This window comes from Nuphar pumila, chromosome 13 (assembly GCF_984573655.1).
Source record: "Nuphar pumila chromosome 13, dmNupPumi1.hap1.1, whole genome shotgun sequence".
NCBI lineage: Eukaryota > Viridiplantae > Streptophyta > Magnoliopsida > Nymphaeales > Nymphaeaceae > Nuphar > Nuphar pumila.
In genome coordinates, this window is record NC_143261.1 from 57,581,096 (window position 1) to 57,598,985 (window position 17,890).

Below are 17,890 nucleotides of genomic sequence, written 5' to 3' on the forward strand. Positions count from 1 at the left end.
TTTTTTTTCTTTTTCTTTTTTTCTCTTTTCCTTCATTTCGTCTCGTTATTTACATTACCTTCTGACCCAGCATCGAGTTTATTTTGATTGCATTCGTTTGTTTATATAAGAACTCTGGTCCCTCATGATAAGTTGTCCTACACTTCCATCTTTCATTTTTTTTTTGCGTCATTTTCCATCTTTGATATGCCCTTGTCTTAAAATGTCAGTTGACGTTCGTTTCCCTCTCTGCAATTTCTGGATGGTTTTGTTTTATGCCTATGTTCTCTGGTTTTCGTGAATCTCTGCACGACTAATCTGCTGTCTGTAACATTATGATCACTTTTTTTTTCCTTTCATCCCCTTTTAATATCATAGGATATTTTAAGTAACTGATCCTTCTTATAAGGTTTTTAGGCGTTTTATCCAGTTCTGTATTGTATCTGCATCGGATTCAACTCAGTACCCAGATCATCTCCTCAGTTCAAAATTTCTGTTCTACCAGATCTGTTCACCTCCCTATTATAACCTACCGTAGGGGGCCTTTATCCTTATTGCATGGCAGAGGATGAATGCTCCCCAGGACGATTTCAGTTTCAATCCATCCCCCCTCGTTCATGGTTATAAACCTTGAAGACTTTCCATTCCCGCGGTTAAGAAATGCCCAGTTGCAGAGAAATGGACCGTGTTGCTCAGTTATCTCAGATTGGCAAATGCCAGGTTCAATGGTTATGAGATCATGGTGACCGCATCAAAGGTGGTGATCACATCAGCAATTGCCTTGTTTGAAGCCATTTTCCCTTGGGTAACCTGTGCAAAATTTGGACCACTATGCCGTATGAGGGAGTTCTGATTTGAATGGAGTTTTTTTTTTTTCTTTTTTTCTCTCAGACTCATATTATTTCAATAGGTTGATTTCTCCAGATAAGGCCCTCCTTTTGATATATGTTATAATATCTGTGCCTACTTCACATGTTCCATGAAAATTTATTATTATTGCATTGTTCTAGCTGCACCTCTGAGGATTTGGGACCCTACTTCAAAAAACTTGACTCTCATCGTTTTGCTGTTGGATATCTCAGTTGGCTAATTGATTGACTGAACGTTAACAACCCATACATGGCTTCCATCCTCATTTGCAACATTACAGCCATTAGCAGTACTTCCAGTATCTATACTATGCCAATAGTAGACTCATTTGTGTAGCTTATCTTTGTTAAACCCATGAAGATATTGTACAGGAAAATTTCACTACGTTGTTAATTTGACTAAAATCTTTTACAGGGGCCAAATTGCAAGCCTGGTTGCAGCAATCAGGTACGAACCCTCCACCGATTGAAGTTCTCATATGTGTTATGTAATGTTTCTCTCTGCATATCAGGCTGATTTCTAGTATATTTGATTGGTGCCTTTTAGCTGGTATGAAGGTTAATGTTGCCCTATCCCCTGCAAATAGGGCTATCTGATTTTAGCACCTGTGTTATTAAAGTCATCAGAGCATTTTGCAGCCACATCTCTGCATTTTTTTTTCTTTTCTCTCTTCCTCTTTTTACCATTGCATCCCTTATAACCACCAATTAGTTTAGAATTGAATTGCTCATTGAGATACTATTACCAAACGTAGGTTATTTACTTATCTCCTGGTTGAAGGTTCATTATATTTTGTGTAAATGGATCTTGTTGGGTATTCTATGGTGCTAGCCCATGAACATCAGCATCAATCGTAATACATCATCATCATGGTGTTACAAAGGTGTTACTGTTATGATTTGGGCTATGGAGGGTACAGAGTTTGACTCCAGAATTTTCAGGTCATATCATTGTTATCCTGTGTGGCAGCATGCCTTGCCAAAACCTTTGTCTTAAATTTTTGTTTGACACTAAGATTGCCGTAAAGAAACCATATAGCAGGGGCGCTTCACTAAAAGCTTAGTTGTGGATCTGTCAAGTAACAACGAGAATCTGAAGATGTCATTTAGTTCCCATGATGAGAACCAGACAAGCCAAAATCCCGTGGCCGCCGCCCAACTGGCTCCTGTTGGTTAATTCACTTGTTTTATTCAAACACACTATTCAGCCACAGGAATGGGTCCTGTGTGGTCTCACCATTTCATCTGTCAACTCCATTTGGTCCCTATGGTTTATTACTAAATTTTCCTCTTTTTCCTTCTTTTTCTGAATGTCATTGCCAAACTTTGAAATTAGTTTTCATCTCCTATTGCTTCACATCAAATGTTCTAACCTTAATCCATAAAATTTACAGAAATTGATCTCGTTGGTAAATACAGCTGTAAGGTTGGGTCACTCAAAATTTTATGGATTGCTGGAAGCCTCTCCATATCTGCTAGGATTCACTTTGAAGCATTTGCGAAATAAGAATCACGTGTTTGCTTACCTGAATTTCAAGACTCAGCTCAGCAATAGTAGCTCCATCAGTACTTTAAGTGTGATCCCTGTGAAACCTGTGGAAATAGTAAGGAGAGTTCACAGTGATTAGCAGAAGTCCTAGTATGGCCTTAGTTCTGAATCACAATGTTCATTGTTGCACAACTACGTTCACTGCAGCACCTATCTTCTGAAATTCATCTGCAAAAATCGATCAACAAGCCAATTTGTTATGTTGCACCATGGATCCGCTGTCACATTAACCTATTTGAAATGAATATGTTGGCTGAAGGTAAAACATTGTTGACTGATTTGCTGCTAAAAGGTTCATAAGTCCGCTCTTATAGGAAAATCCCCTGGTTTGCTAAGAGTGATTTTAAATTGTTATGAAAATACACACTGAAGTCATTAATCCAACCACTGAATTTTCAGTGGCAAAATGTATAGACATTTCACTTGAAATCATATCTCTGATTTATTGTGTATGTCAGTCATATCCCTGCACTTTCCAATTCCTTCACAACTACAGCAGTGCTAATCACTATTGTAGCTTCCTTGCATTTACAGCAGTGTCAAACACTGCTGTAATAATTGTTTGCATCTATGTAAAGCATGGTGGTAATAGTTTCATGCATCCACAGCCATTCTTTGAGTTGTTGTAGCCTCATACCTACAGCAACTTAGTGAATTGCTGTTAGTCACCCACTTTACTCTTCGCAAAGCGCATTATGCCACTTCCCATATATATAACACATCTTGCACTTTGTCCACTGCACCTCATCCATAGATATATGTATGGCCTCGGGTAGATAAATATAGATCCTCATTTAACCTAAGGCATTGTATATGCCTTTCCCATATGGGACTTCATTAGCCTTAGGCAGATAAATACCTCTTTTCCATTTAGCTTAAGGCATTGCATATGCCTTTCCATATGAATTTTAGATTAGCATTTTGTGTATATATCCTCCATTGGAATAGGCATAAGCATTTGCATTTTCAATGAAATATTTTCCATTTCTTTATATGTTTACATGGTGCTAATCTAGGTGCATTTCAGGAGAATATTTGGAAAAGGTCATTGTTTTTTTTGTAAATTCAATTTCATGTATTGTAACGGTTAGATCTTAATGAAAATTTATATTTCCTGTTCTAGATAGAATGAATGAGCATTGTAAATATCACAACTTACTCATTTTCATACATCTTTTGTTTTTATTTCCAAAAAAATCTCACATTGGTGAAACACGAATGACACGTGCACCATTTCGTAAAAAGGTAAATTAATCCTAAGTTGATGATCCACATCAATGGCCATAGTCAGGGTATGGACAAAACTTAGGGTTTTTATCTTTTACGAAATAACACTGGGACCCATACTAGATCCATTTTTAAACTTCATCATATTTTCCCTAAATATTTCCATCTTTTATCAGAATTTAACTTAAAATTAACTCAAAACATATACCAATGGCCATAGTCAGGGTATATTGAGAGTTAATTTCATTTTAAATTCTATAAAAGCATCAAATGTGTTTCATTCTCCACCTGAATTTAAATATAGATTATTATATAATACATTCAATGACCATAGTCAAGGATGTATTATATCTTCAATCTTATTTTAATTCATTTAAAGAATGAAATAGCTTTTCAAACCCAATTTCAAATTCTTTAAATTCATTTCATCATTTAGGATAGAACTGCATCATTTTTTTCTTTCAAAAATTCATTTTTCAAAAACTCCAAGTAAATATCTTTCTTCAAATCTATCTTCAATCCTTATCAAATCCAATTCATTCTTTCAAATTTTCAAAAAAATTCTATTTCATTTTTAAATCTCAAAAGTTCAATCTAACTTTGAGATTTCAAATTCATTTTACAGTCAAAATTCAAATCGGATTTCAAAGTTCAATTTGACTTTGAAATTCCAAATTCATTTATATCCAAATACTCCAAATCAAATCCAAAGTTCAATTTAACTTTGAGATTCCCTTCATCTTCTAAATTTCAAATTTCAAATTTAAACTTCAAAGATTCAAGGTCCAATTTTGACTTTGAAATTCATTTATATATTCAAGGTTCAAATTTTAAATTTCATTTTCCAAGTTCGATTCAAAACCTGGAGGTTCTTAATTCAACAAATTTCAAATCCATGTTAGGATCCAGAGTCCAATCTCACTTTGGATCTTAGATTTCAGATTCAACTCCTACTTTAGGATCTAGAACCCAATTCTACATCGGATCTCAGACTTCAGACCCAAATCCATGTTAGGATCCAGAATCTAATTCTACATTGGATCTCAGACTTCAGATCTTAGGGTCCAGAGTCCAACTCCACATCGGATCTCAGACTTTAGATCCAAATCCAATTCTACACTTGAATCTTAGACTTTAGATCCATTCCATTCTAGGACCTAAAACCCAATTCTACATTTGGATCCCAGACTTTAGATCCAAGGTCCATCTTAGGATCCAGAATTCAATTCCATTTCCAATTTTAGATTTCAAATCCAAATTCCACTTATAGATCACCTTTGAATTTCTTAAATTCATCTTTATTTTAAATATCATTTCACAGATCCATTCTAAATTTCAAACTTCAAAATTTAAATTCAATTCCATCTCAAGTATTCATTTCCTTTCCTAAATTCAAATTCAAATTCAAAGTCCATTTTGACTTTGAAACTTCATTTCCTTTCATTTCAAAGCTTCAAGTCATTCTCTCTCATTTATTCTTCCAAATCCTGATTTACTTCAAAAACTTAGAACTTCTCTGATCTATCTCAAGCTCTGAGTTAAATTCAATCATTTCTTCATTCCTTTACCAAGTTCATCTCAGAATACTTGGAAATTTTCAAAACATCTTTCAAAAGGAGCATACATTCTTGCATTGCACAAGCATGATTCTTTGTGCATTTAGAGTTAGAATAAATTCTTAGATTATATTTAGGCAAAGCAAAAGGCATAAATTCGATCCTTGGTTCGATTACCCCTAGTAAAGGCGCCAGGAACGGTTGAACCTCGTACCGACGAGCGAATCCCGTCTCTCCATTTTCCCGCAATATTTTCGAAAATGGAGGCGAGTTAAATTTCTAAATGCTTTCAAATTAAAAATTAAGGTCAAGTGAGACCGCGTGAAATAGTTCATCTTCTCTTCTCTCTTTCTTTCTTTCTTTTCTCTTCTCTCTTTCTTTTCTGTCTTTTATTTCCCTCCCTTCAAAAAGGAGGAAAATAGAGGCTGGAAAAGGAAAAAGAGAAGGAAGAGAGAGAAACCACAAGAGAGAGAATAAGAAATTTTTTTGCGATGATCACAGTTTTGGCGACCGAGATGGGACTCGTCTTCGTTCGGTTGGATTTATGCCTTTGCTTTTCTTTTATATAATCTAAGTCTTTATTCTCCATATGTCAGCTTCATTTTTCATGCAAACCTTAGGAGCCTAGACTCTGTCCTAAGCTGACATTATTTGCATATAGTGTCTAAGTATGGTTTGGTAGGACCGTATTGAGGGGATTGGGCATTTGTAAACACCCCAAATTTTCACTCTCATCCAGTGTTTGTCCATTTCATATGTAATTGCATATCACTGCGTACATTTTGCATATCATTTCATTGCATTGCATAGCATTGCATATCATTGCATTTCATTCTTGAGATCCAGCATTCCAGTTTTTAAAATATTCAATCCAGATTTGAATTTTAAAGCTTTTCTTTCAAAATCAATTTCAAAACCTGGGTATTTATTCAACATTCTGTCATTTTCCAACCCCCGGGACCTTATATTTTGAAATACTTTCTTAGAAAACAATCTGGATTCATTTCAAACTCAATTTCAATTCTCAGATGAGACCCATTTAGGTGGTGTCGCTTCTGGATTCCTTTACTTGTCAAAAGTCTTTAAAAATTTCAGAGTCCTAGTTGGATCAGGACTCTTTTTCCAGAATCCTAGTCGGATCAAAACTCTAATTTTCACTACCTTTTTACCTATTTTTTAGAAGAACCTTTCAAAATCTTCTGTTTTGGCCAAAATGTTAGAGTCTGAGTTGGATCAGAACTCTTCTTCAAGAGTCCAGTCAGATCAGGACTCTTCTTCAGAGTTTCAATTGGATTGGGACTCTAATCTTTTACAACTATTTTTATCCATTTTCAATCAAATCTTTCAAAATCTTTCAAAATGAGTCAAAAATTCAGAGTTCTAGTTGAACCAGGACTCTGTTTGAAGAGTTTTAGTTGGATCAGGACTCTGATCCTGATTTCAATTTTGAAAGAATCTTTTAAAAATCTTTCAATCTATCAAAATTGTTATACTTTTATCAAAGAATTTTAAAATTCTTAGGTTTTATCCCAAAGTCCTGATCAAATAAGGACTCTACCCCAGAGTCCTGATCGAAGTAAGACTCTATCCAAAATTGATTTTCTCACTTCATTTTCACTGGCTTTCAAAAGCTTTGCTTAAAATTCATCATTTTCTTATCAGAAAACCAAAATTCTTAGATTCCTGCTCGAATCAGAACTCTTTCTCAGGGTCCTAATTAGATCAGGACTCTGAACCAAAAACTTCAATTTCATCCTGTTTTCACTTGTTTTTCAAAATCCTTTCATTTGTTTTTCAGAAAATACCAAAAAATCTAGAGTTTCAGTCCGATCAGGACTCTGTCCCAGAGTTCTAATCCAGTCAGGAGTCTGCTTTTACTTTCATTTTTATTTATTTCTATTTGTTTTCAAAAATTAGGTCATTTTGCAGAGTCCAGTTGATTCAGGACTCTATTTTAGAGTTCGGTCAAGTTAGGAGTCTAACCCTGACTGTGTTTTCTGACTTATTTCATCAAATTTTGATAAAATCTTTCGAAAATTCTTCCATTTGAATTCTAAAAATCTAAAATCTCAGAGTCCTAACAGTTCAGGACTCTAACCCGGAGTTCCAGTTCGATTAGAACTCTATTTTTAAAAATCTTAAATTTCAATTATTAATTTTAACCCCTTTTCAAAGCTGTTTTCAGTGTTTATTTCAAAATTCTTCAAAACTCAATGTAGGCCCACTCAGTTGGAACCATATCCATAGGAATTCTGACCCAGTTAGAACCCTATGCCATTTCAAAAACTTAACTTTAAGATTACTTTTGAAAATTCTTTTGAAAACTCCTTCAATTTTAAGTTTTAAAATCATTTTTTTTTGAAAAACTCAAGTAGGGCCCACTCGAGGTGGCACCATATTCGAGTAAGTCAGGGCTAGACTAGGGTTAGTTGGTATCTTGGTTAGTGTTAGAGGTTTAGAAAAGTCAAAACCATTTTGAAAACTCATTTTGAAAATTAGTTTTTAAAACTAGTGTTTTTAAATGTTTTTAAAGGTGTTTTAAAAACCCAAATGTGAAAGATGCCAAGTGGCATCACATTTGGGGGTTTTCTAGGTTTAGTTAGGGGCTAATTAGGGATTAATTAGAGTCTCACCTAGGCTATAATTGTCCAAAAAATCGTTGCCTTTAGTGGATTTATTAGAAAGAGTCCTAAAAAAATGAAAAACCTCTTAATTAACCCTAATTAAGTGACTTTTTGAAAAACTATAAAAAGGGACCTAAGGGGGGTCAAAAAAGGGCTATTTTCTCTCAAATTTTCGTGGCCTCTCTCTCCTCTCCAGCACCTCCACCTTCCTCCATTGCAGCTGCAAGCACCAAGGTAATATTTTTAATATTTTTTTAGTTTTATTTAATACTTTTTCATGTTTTAAATCAATTTTAGCCATTGGTGTCATCCCCTTCATGGATTAAACCATGGATTCAAGTCCAAGAACCTCAAGAGAGGTTCAAGAAAGTGATCTAACTATATTTCATGGTGTTTACAGGGATTCTAATCCATTAGAATCAATTTTAACATGGGTCTTTACATTATTAACCAATAAAAATGTGATTTACCCTTTTAATGGGTTAAATCCATTCTTTTAAAGGTAACATCAAATTCCAGCCATTGATTCCCTGAGTTTTATTTATTCATGTATTTGTTTATGTTGATTACACGTTTTCCAGCATAGAAATAATTTTTATTTGCTGTTTTATGGTTTGTTTTATTGTTTTTCACTAATTAATGCATATTTTCTCAAGTTTCTTAGATTTCTGTGTGTTTTTAATTTAGAACAGAAAAGAGCATGCTGTTTCGGATTGAAATACTTGCTGTTTATTTCTGATTTTTTTATATGTGATGCATGCATATGTGATTGAACTACTGTAAAAAAATCAGAGATTTTGGACTTTGGGAACTTTGTCAAAAAAAAATCAGACATCAGGTCTGGTTTTTAAAACTTTAAAATCGATGTTAAAATCAGGAGGGTGACTTGATATGATGATATTTTTTTCATCCGATATCCGATTTGAGATCCGTAAAGTGTCATGGATTCATATTAATTATATCTATCTAATGTGAAATTTTGAGATTTTTTGATCTCTGTTTGATATTTTTCCTCTGACAGAAAGTCTGATTTTCAATTTAAAACTTGTTAGGGTTTACCAAAACCCTAATCAGACTTGTGTTGTTTATAAATCCCAAACCACAGATCCGATTCATGATCTGTAAAAAGTGAGTATTGTTATTTTTATGTCTACTATTTACTGCTAAAATATTAAATATTTTGAAATAGTATTGATATTTATCCTGAAATTTTTAATCTGCAGTGTCTATTTTAACTCATGTGTGGTTTGCAATATTCAAGTCCAGATTGCCGGAAGGGTTTCTCCCTAACCGGAGATGCTTTTTCTGATCTGTAAATTAGAAAATCTCTGTTTTTCTTTTTAGTTTGGCTCTGTAAAATTTCATAGATTTTCCTAAAAGATTGGCCCCTGATTCGGGTCTAACTCTGAAACTGGTTGGTGAACTAGGTCAAAAATAACATATTTTTAGGGTTTGATGCAATTTTTTGGTTAATTTAATGTCAAAAAAATATTTTTATAATTCTAATTCAAAATTAGGGTTATAACAAGTGCAGGTACCAAATTTGATAAATTTTGGAATCCAATTGATAGCTGAATTAAGCAAATTGCAAAACAGGGTTCCTGAAAGATCCAAAAACACTGCCAAAATCACAGTTTTTTGTGATATTCTTGGATTTTCCTGCATAAGCATATATTTTTAGGGTTTAATCATGTTCATAATCATATTAGGATACTTTAGGTTAAATTTGATGTTCATTTGATTTCATTTAGTACATAAAACCTAAGTTTTTACCAAAATTTATTTTAGAAAACCCTGATTTCAAGGCCATAGTCTTGCTATCAGGGGTAATTTGGTCATTTAACCTAAATTTCAAAATCCCTAACCTTAGTTTTCATGTGTTTAAGTATGTCATATCATATTTTAGCCTAGTTTATTTGCATTTGAATTTCAAAACTTGCATTTTACCAAATATCTTTCTGAAAACCCTGATTTCAAGGCCATAGTCTTGTTATTAGGGGTATTTTGGTCATTTTGACCCCAATTTTGAAATTTCATATCTTATCTTCCTTATTTATTCAATTTTATTTCATACTTTATCATTTTGATTTAAGAGAATTATGGAAAAGGCTTATATCTAGCAAAATCCAGTAATTTCTAGATATTACTGGATAAATCTAGAAAAGCCAACATATTTTCACTAACAAGTTTTCTAGTTTTGCAGGTACATTGAAGATTTTAATTTCATGTATTTAAATTTCAATAGTGATGTAAATTAAATGTAAACTTTGGAATAAGAATTTAAATTCCTGCTTAGCTTAGGCAACATTGCATATAATTTATTTTTTCAAATAATGTTAATGTGTGATGGATGATGATTCATGCATATTCAAACTCACTATGGTCTACACGAATGGCACATACACTAGCTTTTATGAAGTTTATAAACTTGGTGGAATTCGTATTTATGGCCATAGTCAGAATATGAAGGATATGTAGATTTATGATCTTCACATTAGCCACATTCAGCCTACACTCTTAGGCTAATTTCAAAATGCACTGCAATTTCTCAAAAATACAAAAAGTATTTCTCAATTCCTCAAACCCATATTCATTCATTTCATGCATTTGCCAATTCCAATTCAAATCTCAATTCAAAGAAGTTCATTTTCTCAAAAATTTCCTAAGTCTTATTCAAAAATCGATTTTCTCAAAATATTGATTTGCCAATGATATTTCAAGTATTTCCCAAGTTCCAAATTCGATTTTCTAAGTTAGATTTTCAGTTTCAAAGTTCTAATTCAAAGAAATCAAGTTTTCCAAAGTTATTTCACATTTCTCAAAATCGATTTTCATAAAACCTCTAGATTCTTCAGAAATTGATTTTCACTTTCTCAGATACAATATCTCAACCATGATTCATGATTTTCCAAGTGTTATCTTTTCCAAAATTTTCCAAATATTTTCCAATCTTTGAAGCAAACATCATGTTTTCAAATGTGCATTTTCAGAAATTCATAGCACATGCCTGATTCTTTGTGCATTTAGGAATTAGAATATGGTTTAGACAAGTTGAACAAAGCAAAGCATTTGATTGATCCTTGGTTCAATTACCCCTGGTAAAGGCGCCAGGAACGGTTGAACCTCGTACCGACAGGCGAGTCCCATTCTTTGGAATAATCCCGCATTTTAAAAACGGAGGCGAGTTATTTTCAAAATCTTTTTCAAAGGTCAGTTTGAATCGCAAAAAGTAAAAATTTTCCGATGATAACAGGTTTGGCGACCGTGATGGGACCTGTCTTCGCCTGATCAATCTAATGCTCTACTTAGTTCAAATTGTCAAAATCGTATTCCATGGAATGTCAGCTTTTATTTAAATAATGTCATGTGAACCGAGGAGCCTAGATTTGAACCCAGCTGACATGGAATGCATGTAGACTAGGTATGGTTTGGTAGGACCATATTGAGGAGAATTATTCATGCTCACATAGACTTAGGTCTAATACAACACTCCTCAATTTAGGAATTGTATGAAAACAATGTTTGCTTCTTCAAAATTTTCAAAATCTATCTCTTTAGGACTTAGAGCCTTCTGTTTGATTGCATGTGCTCATATTTTTCAAAAACCACCCCACCTATATTGTCCCGGTCTTCACGTTGCTGGGCTCTCTTCCAGAACCATAGTTCGGGACAGAGCCTCACAACTGGGCCACTTATTTGGGTGAAAACCCCCCTGCCACGTACCAAGGGCCATAGTCCAACGTATATCGGTAGGTGCTCAAGGATGTTGGAAAACTTGAACCTAGAACCGGAGAAATTGATTTTATGCCACGTACATCGAGCCTTGGCTTGAGTATATAGGCATAACTGGATTGGATACAGTTGATCTGAACCTTAGAGTTAGGATTAAGGTCCTACAGCTATTTCAAAATTTGTACATCTAGAGTCAGCTTTTAGGGAATGTTGTATGTGCATACTTGTTTATGCAGAATGTGATTGAATGTGTTATTTCCTTTTTATTTTCCATATTTTCCCCAATTTTCTAAAATACTGGACGATTTTCTCAAAATTCCCCAATCTATGTCCATGTACTGTCCATGTTTTAAACCTTGGACGATTTTTCAAATACTTCATTTTCCATTTTTCATCAAACCCTGGACGATTTTCCAAATTTTCCTTGATTTCCTTTAAAACTCCAGGTGATTTTCCATCCTTACTTTCTTCTGGATCTCGAATTTCTGCTTCATTTTATCCTGCCTGCATTTTCCTCAAAATTCCTGTATTTTCTCAAGTCTTATTCCAATTTCCATGTCTTCCAGTTCGATGGCATCCAGTCAGCTTGATTTAGTCTTCCCTGAGGGTCACATCTCCTACGAGGTGCGACAAAGTCTTCCTGAACATCGAGTCCTCAGCACCGGATCCTTCTTTTCCCGATGGTACTATTTATGGTTCAAGAATTTCTCTCGTATGTTTCCGGACCACTTGGACGATTGTGGGTTAGAACTGGCGTCCGCGGTGGGAAAGCAGACAGTCAACGGCAATTTGATCCATGCACTAGCAGAGCGGTGGAATCCGAACACTTCTACCTTCTGGTTCCCGTGGGGCAAGATGACGGTGCTGATAGATGAATTTTCAGAGATTATGGGATTACCCGAGCCAGCCGGTCAGCCTGGAGACCCATTGGAGAAACAATTTCTGATTAATGTTAAGGGTCTGGACCCTAAGGATGCCTTAGCTCGCATGACAGGACGTAAGTCATGGCCCTTGATTGAGGAGGATGGAAATGAATATGTGGACCTGCTTGAAATCTACAAACAGTATGGAACATTTGCAGAGGTCAGCTCATTGTCTAGGACAGCTCGAGAGAGAATCCAGCACGTGATGGTTCTGTGCACGGTAGGATTAGCCTTCTTTCCTGATGGGCGGAATTATATGGATATCAGAATAGTTCTGCTCCTAAGGAGATGGGGAAGTCGACAGACCAGCCGCCTCTCCATTGCCATGGCCGCACTCGCCTTTCTATACCGAGGGTTGACTCGTTTCACACTCGGAGAGTCGATCCTAGTCGAAGGATGCACCTATGCCTTGCAGTCTTGGTTCCTCCGGCATGTGCCAGTCCGAGCCAGTTCATTCAGATACAATGGAAAAAAGCTTTTGCCAGTTGCGTGATACCGATTCTTGATCGACAACCTTCAGGAGGAAGAAGTCGTATGGGATTACTTTGATCGTCAGGAATCACCTCCCAGATATACCTACGCTTATGGCAAGCTGTTCAGGCTACTTGGCCCGTTCTTCTGCGCATACTATCATCCAGAGCGGTGTGTCAGGCAGTTCTCTCAGAGGCAGAAGCGCGTAGAGATTCGTCCACTAGCAGGGGTTCTGCCAGAATTCGACCTCGCATCAGATCAATGGTCCGGAGCATACCATTCTGCCAGACATGGCTGGGATTCCTTTGTCAATCTTACTATTTTTCCTGGTCCTCGTGTGTCTTCTGATTATCCGGAGTGGTGGAAAATTGTCTGTCTTCCTCCCCTCTGTCAAGTGTATTATTAAAATCATATTTTCGATAAAGTTCCTTTAATCTTCATTTCACTTTGGTTTGACGACCTCGCCTAGGTAACAAGGCATATTCTCAGTTGTTTATTTTGCAAAGAATAGCAGCGCAATTGTCATAAACTCCAGCGACGACTCAATCCCTAGTAATGAGATATTATTTCAATTGTCTACCAAAATTCTCAACAAATATTCTTCTCCAACCAAATTTCCTTCAAAAGCCTAACCATCAGTTCTACCGTGCAGAGAGCATCAACAACATCTAAAAGAATACTCGTGATACTCGATGGTTCATACAAGGTCCGAAAAGAAAACCTCATCAGTTGAAGGCGTTGCATACTCAGTCACTTCAGAAGAGGAAATGGACTCACCCTGATCAGTCAGAAGCCAGGGTCAGCAAGCAGAGGATGATGTTGATCCTCAGATATATGCTATGTTCAAAGAGATGATGACCAAAATGTTGACAGAACAAGCTGAAGCTAGTACAAAAAAGATCCAGGTCAAGCAGAGGGCAAAAGGCCGGTCAACCAAGAAAGTTTTAAAACTATCCAAGAAATATATCCAACACGAGGATGCATCTGATGAATCAAAATCGGTAGGTGGCACTGATGAAGAGTATGAAGTCTGGCAAGCACTTCAAAGATCTCCTCATAGGCAAGGGACAACCTACAAATTGAAAAATCAAGCAATGGATGATCCGGTCCAAACACAACTAAAGGAAATGACAAAAAGGATTAAAGATTTGCAGGCCCGCGACAAGGGCAAGAAGGTCTTCACGAGCAAAGATTTCCATGATGGCATCACCTCCGTCAGGAATAATCAAGATTCAGAAAAGAAGACAAAATTCACCTTCTTCGTTGATGCCAATCGCAGTGATTGCAAAAATAACAAAGGCAATCATACAAGTCAGAAAGAGAAATCTTTAAAGCAGAGTGGAAAATTGAATCAACAGAAAGAAAAGATAAAGTGGGACGGCTGGGATTGCGATCGCCAATTTACTCCTCTCGAGCAGTCTCTCGATGAAATCCTTAAATATATGTTGGCCGAGGAATTGGTAAAGCTTCCAAGAGTCACAAATCCTCCTACAATCATGGGCAGATTCAAAGAAAAATTTTGCAAATTTCATCGGGCAGTAGGACATGACACTGAGAATTGTTTCGTCCTAAAGAATATCATTCAAGATTGCATCGACAAGAATATCCTTACTGGAGATAAGGAAAATACTAGTTGACCATCCTGATCAAATTTTCCAAGAAACTGACAGTGTCAAGGCTATGTCATCTTTAATCATTTTGCTTTTGGGAAATACAGTCCCAGTTTTCTTACCAACTTGTTATTTCTTTTTTTTTTATCCATTTTCCTCATAGACTTGATATCACCTTTCACTCTCCTTCTCTGCAAAATGTTCTTTCATGAGAAATGACCTCTTCTGAGTCTCTTCTGAATCAATCCAAAGTCAGTTGTCGTGTCACCTTCAGAGAGCACTCTTCGAACATCAATCATTTATCCTTTTGTTCAAATTCTTCTTTCTCAGTTACACCGGGGCATTTTTAAATTTTCATTTTATCTTCAAAACTTTTTGTATGCAGGCAGGATCAAACAAATCTCTCATTTTGCACGCATGTGCACCCATTTACATTCATTTGCATTTGCATGCATTCATTTGCATTCATCTGCATCGAATTTCCCATTCAGGATAAGGGATAAATCCTGAGACCCCGGCAAGTCGTCCAAGTCATCGTCAATTGATGACCCTTCAAAACTCAGTGCTCGTACTGGTAATCCTTCAAAACCCAGTGCTCATACTGGTAATCTTTTAAAACCCAGAGCTCGTACTGGTAATCTTTTAAAACCCAGTGCTCGTAGTGGTAATCTTTTAAAACCCAGTGCTCGTACTGGTAATCCTTTAAAACCTAATGCTCGTACTGGTAACCTTTTAAAATCCAGTGCTCGTACTGGTACTCTTCCAAAATTTGATACTCGTACTAGTTGAACTAGTCCCAAATGTCATCTTTATACTTATCAACTTTTCTTTCCTTTAAATGTTCAGAATTGGTCTAGAAGAGTCGAGTTCCGATTCGAATCTTCTTCCAAATCCAATTCAGAATTGGTCTAGAAAATCCAAGTCCCGACTTGAATTTTCTTACAAATCCAATTCGTATAATTTTCTTTCCTCTAGATTCTAGAATTGGTCTAGAAGAGTCGAGTTCCGATTCGAATCTTCTTCCAAATCCAATTCAGAATTGGTCTAGAAAATCCAAGTCCCGACTTGAATTTTCTTACAAATCCAATTCGTATAATTTTCTTTCCTCTAGATTCTAGAATTGGTCTAGAAGAGTCGAGTTCCGATTCGAATCTTCTTCCAAATCCAATTCAGAATTGGTCTAGAGAAATCAGAGTTCCGACTCGAATTTTCTTTCAAATCCAATTCGCTTAGCTTTCCTTTACAAGTTTGAACTTCTACTCAAACTACCCTACGAGTTGGTCTAGAAGATCCGAGTTCCGACTCGAATTTTCTTTCAAAATCCAATTCATCTAGTTTTCCTTGAAGAATTGAATTCCGATTCGAATCTTCCCTCAAAAATCCAGTTTAGCACTTGGTCCATTCAAAGCTCACAAATTGGAATCATTCCTTCTTGAGTTATGATCCTTAGGTTGAATTCCTATGGAATTGATAGTTCGTAGGTCGAACCCCTACGGGACCAATGCCGTTCTCAATAGAACCAATGTCGTTCTTAGGCTGAATCCCTATAGAACCCATATCATTCTCAATAAACCAATTCACAATTTCGACCTTCGGGTCAATCAATTTCCAATTTCCAATTATCAATTTTCAAATTTCTAATTTCCAATTTCCAATTTCCAATTTCCAATTTCCAATTTCAAATATCAAATTTCAAAATTCCAATTTCCAAAATTTGACCCTTTTGGTCATCCAATACCAATTTCAATCATTTTCTCTTGCGAGAGACCCTTCTTATAGGGAGAGTTCGAGGGAGCTCGTTCTTTTCGCATGCTATCCTTTGTTCACCTAGACCCTTTTTAGGGAGAGTTTGAAGGGACTCGTGTCTATGTGAACCGTTTGCAAAACAAAATTCTAAATTTCACACAAGGAACCCTTTTTATAGGGAGAGACTCGACGGAGACTTGCTTTCCTTGTGGCCCCATAATTTCAGACTAGGCCATTTTCATCATGAAGGACCCTCTTTTCAGGGAGAGTGTGATGAACTCGTTCCTTCATGACCAATTTACCAACCTCACCAATTCCGGCCCCCTTTCCATAAGAGAAGCCTAATGTTAGGAAGTTTTGACGAAAGCTTAATTTCTCTTCGAAAGTTCGTTTTGCAAACACCTCCTCTTCAGGGAAGAGAGGAGTAATTTCTAATTCCAAATTCTAAATCTTCTCCTTTGGGGAAAGGAGAAGAGAATTTCTGTCATGGATATGTTGCGTTGTGCTTCGAATGCTCGCTTTCACAAAGGATTTCAAGAAAATCTTGCCAATTTGTCGTCGAATATTTGTTGATTTCAAAAATCTTTATTGCACAAAATTATTATCTCAAAATACCTTCAGTATTACTTCCGAAAGGACAAAGCTTTCGCGAAAAAGGATTCAAAGTTCAAAATCTTTCTATTGGCCAACCAAAAGGATAAAGAATAAATCCGCGATATGGCCAGTAAAGAAAACTCAATGTTGTTGCAAAGCCATAAGTGACTGATATTGATCGCAGTCAATGGCACATTTTTAAAGACCTTTCTTGAAAAATAAAGCAGTCGAAATATCCTGGGTGATACAGAAAAATCCACTCAATCTCCATATCTCTTCAATCACCTAAGCTGCAATTAAATATCTGCAAAAGGGATCTCTCAATTGTCGTCAAGATGAAGGCGAATTAAGCGAGTCGACCCCCGGGGCCAAAGAAGATTTGGATCATCTCCAAGATGATGGAGTTTGTGACGGATCCTTCCAGAGAGAGTTCAGATCACCGTCAAGATGAAGGCGAGTGTGATGGACCTCCCGACAATCCCTAAAAGGTATTTAATTTCTGCTATCATCAAGAGATTCCAAACCAATGAGCCAATAACCGTCAATATAATCCCTGAGAGAAAAGAAGGATCAGAACATCTCTGAGATGAAGGAGTTTGTGACGTACCCTTCCCAAAAAGAGAGAAAAGTCAGGACATCTCCAAAATGAAGGATGATGTAATTCTCGAAAAATCCAAGAGAGCTCCAATTCTGTCAAAAAGAGAGTGCAGAAAGATCATCATGAGAAAAGAATCCTAGGATATCAGACTGCCAAATCTACCAAGAATCTTCTTTAATTTTGTGAAATTCTTTTATCAATATTCTTTCACCAATAGTTTTCGCAATATCAAGAATATTTTCTTTCCCGTCCATATCAAGGAAATTGATAGCTTCCTTGGAAGAAATCCAATTGCAAGCAATTTGAATTCGAATCCCAATTCTACGGAGTTAAGCCCAGTTGGAGTTAACACTTCAGGTAGAAAAGAGGGAATACTTTCAAAACAATGTTCATCATTTTCAATTATTTTGAA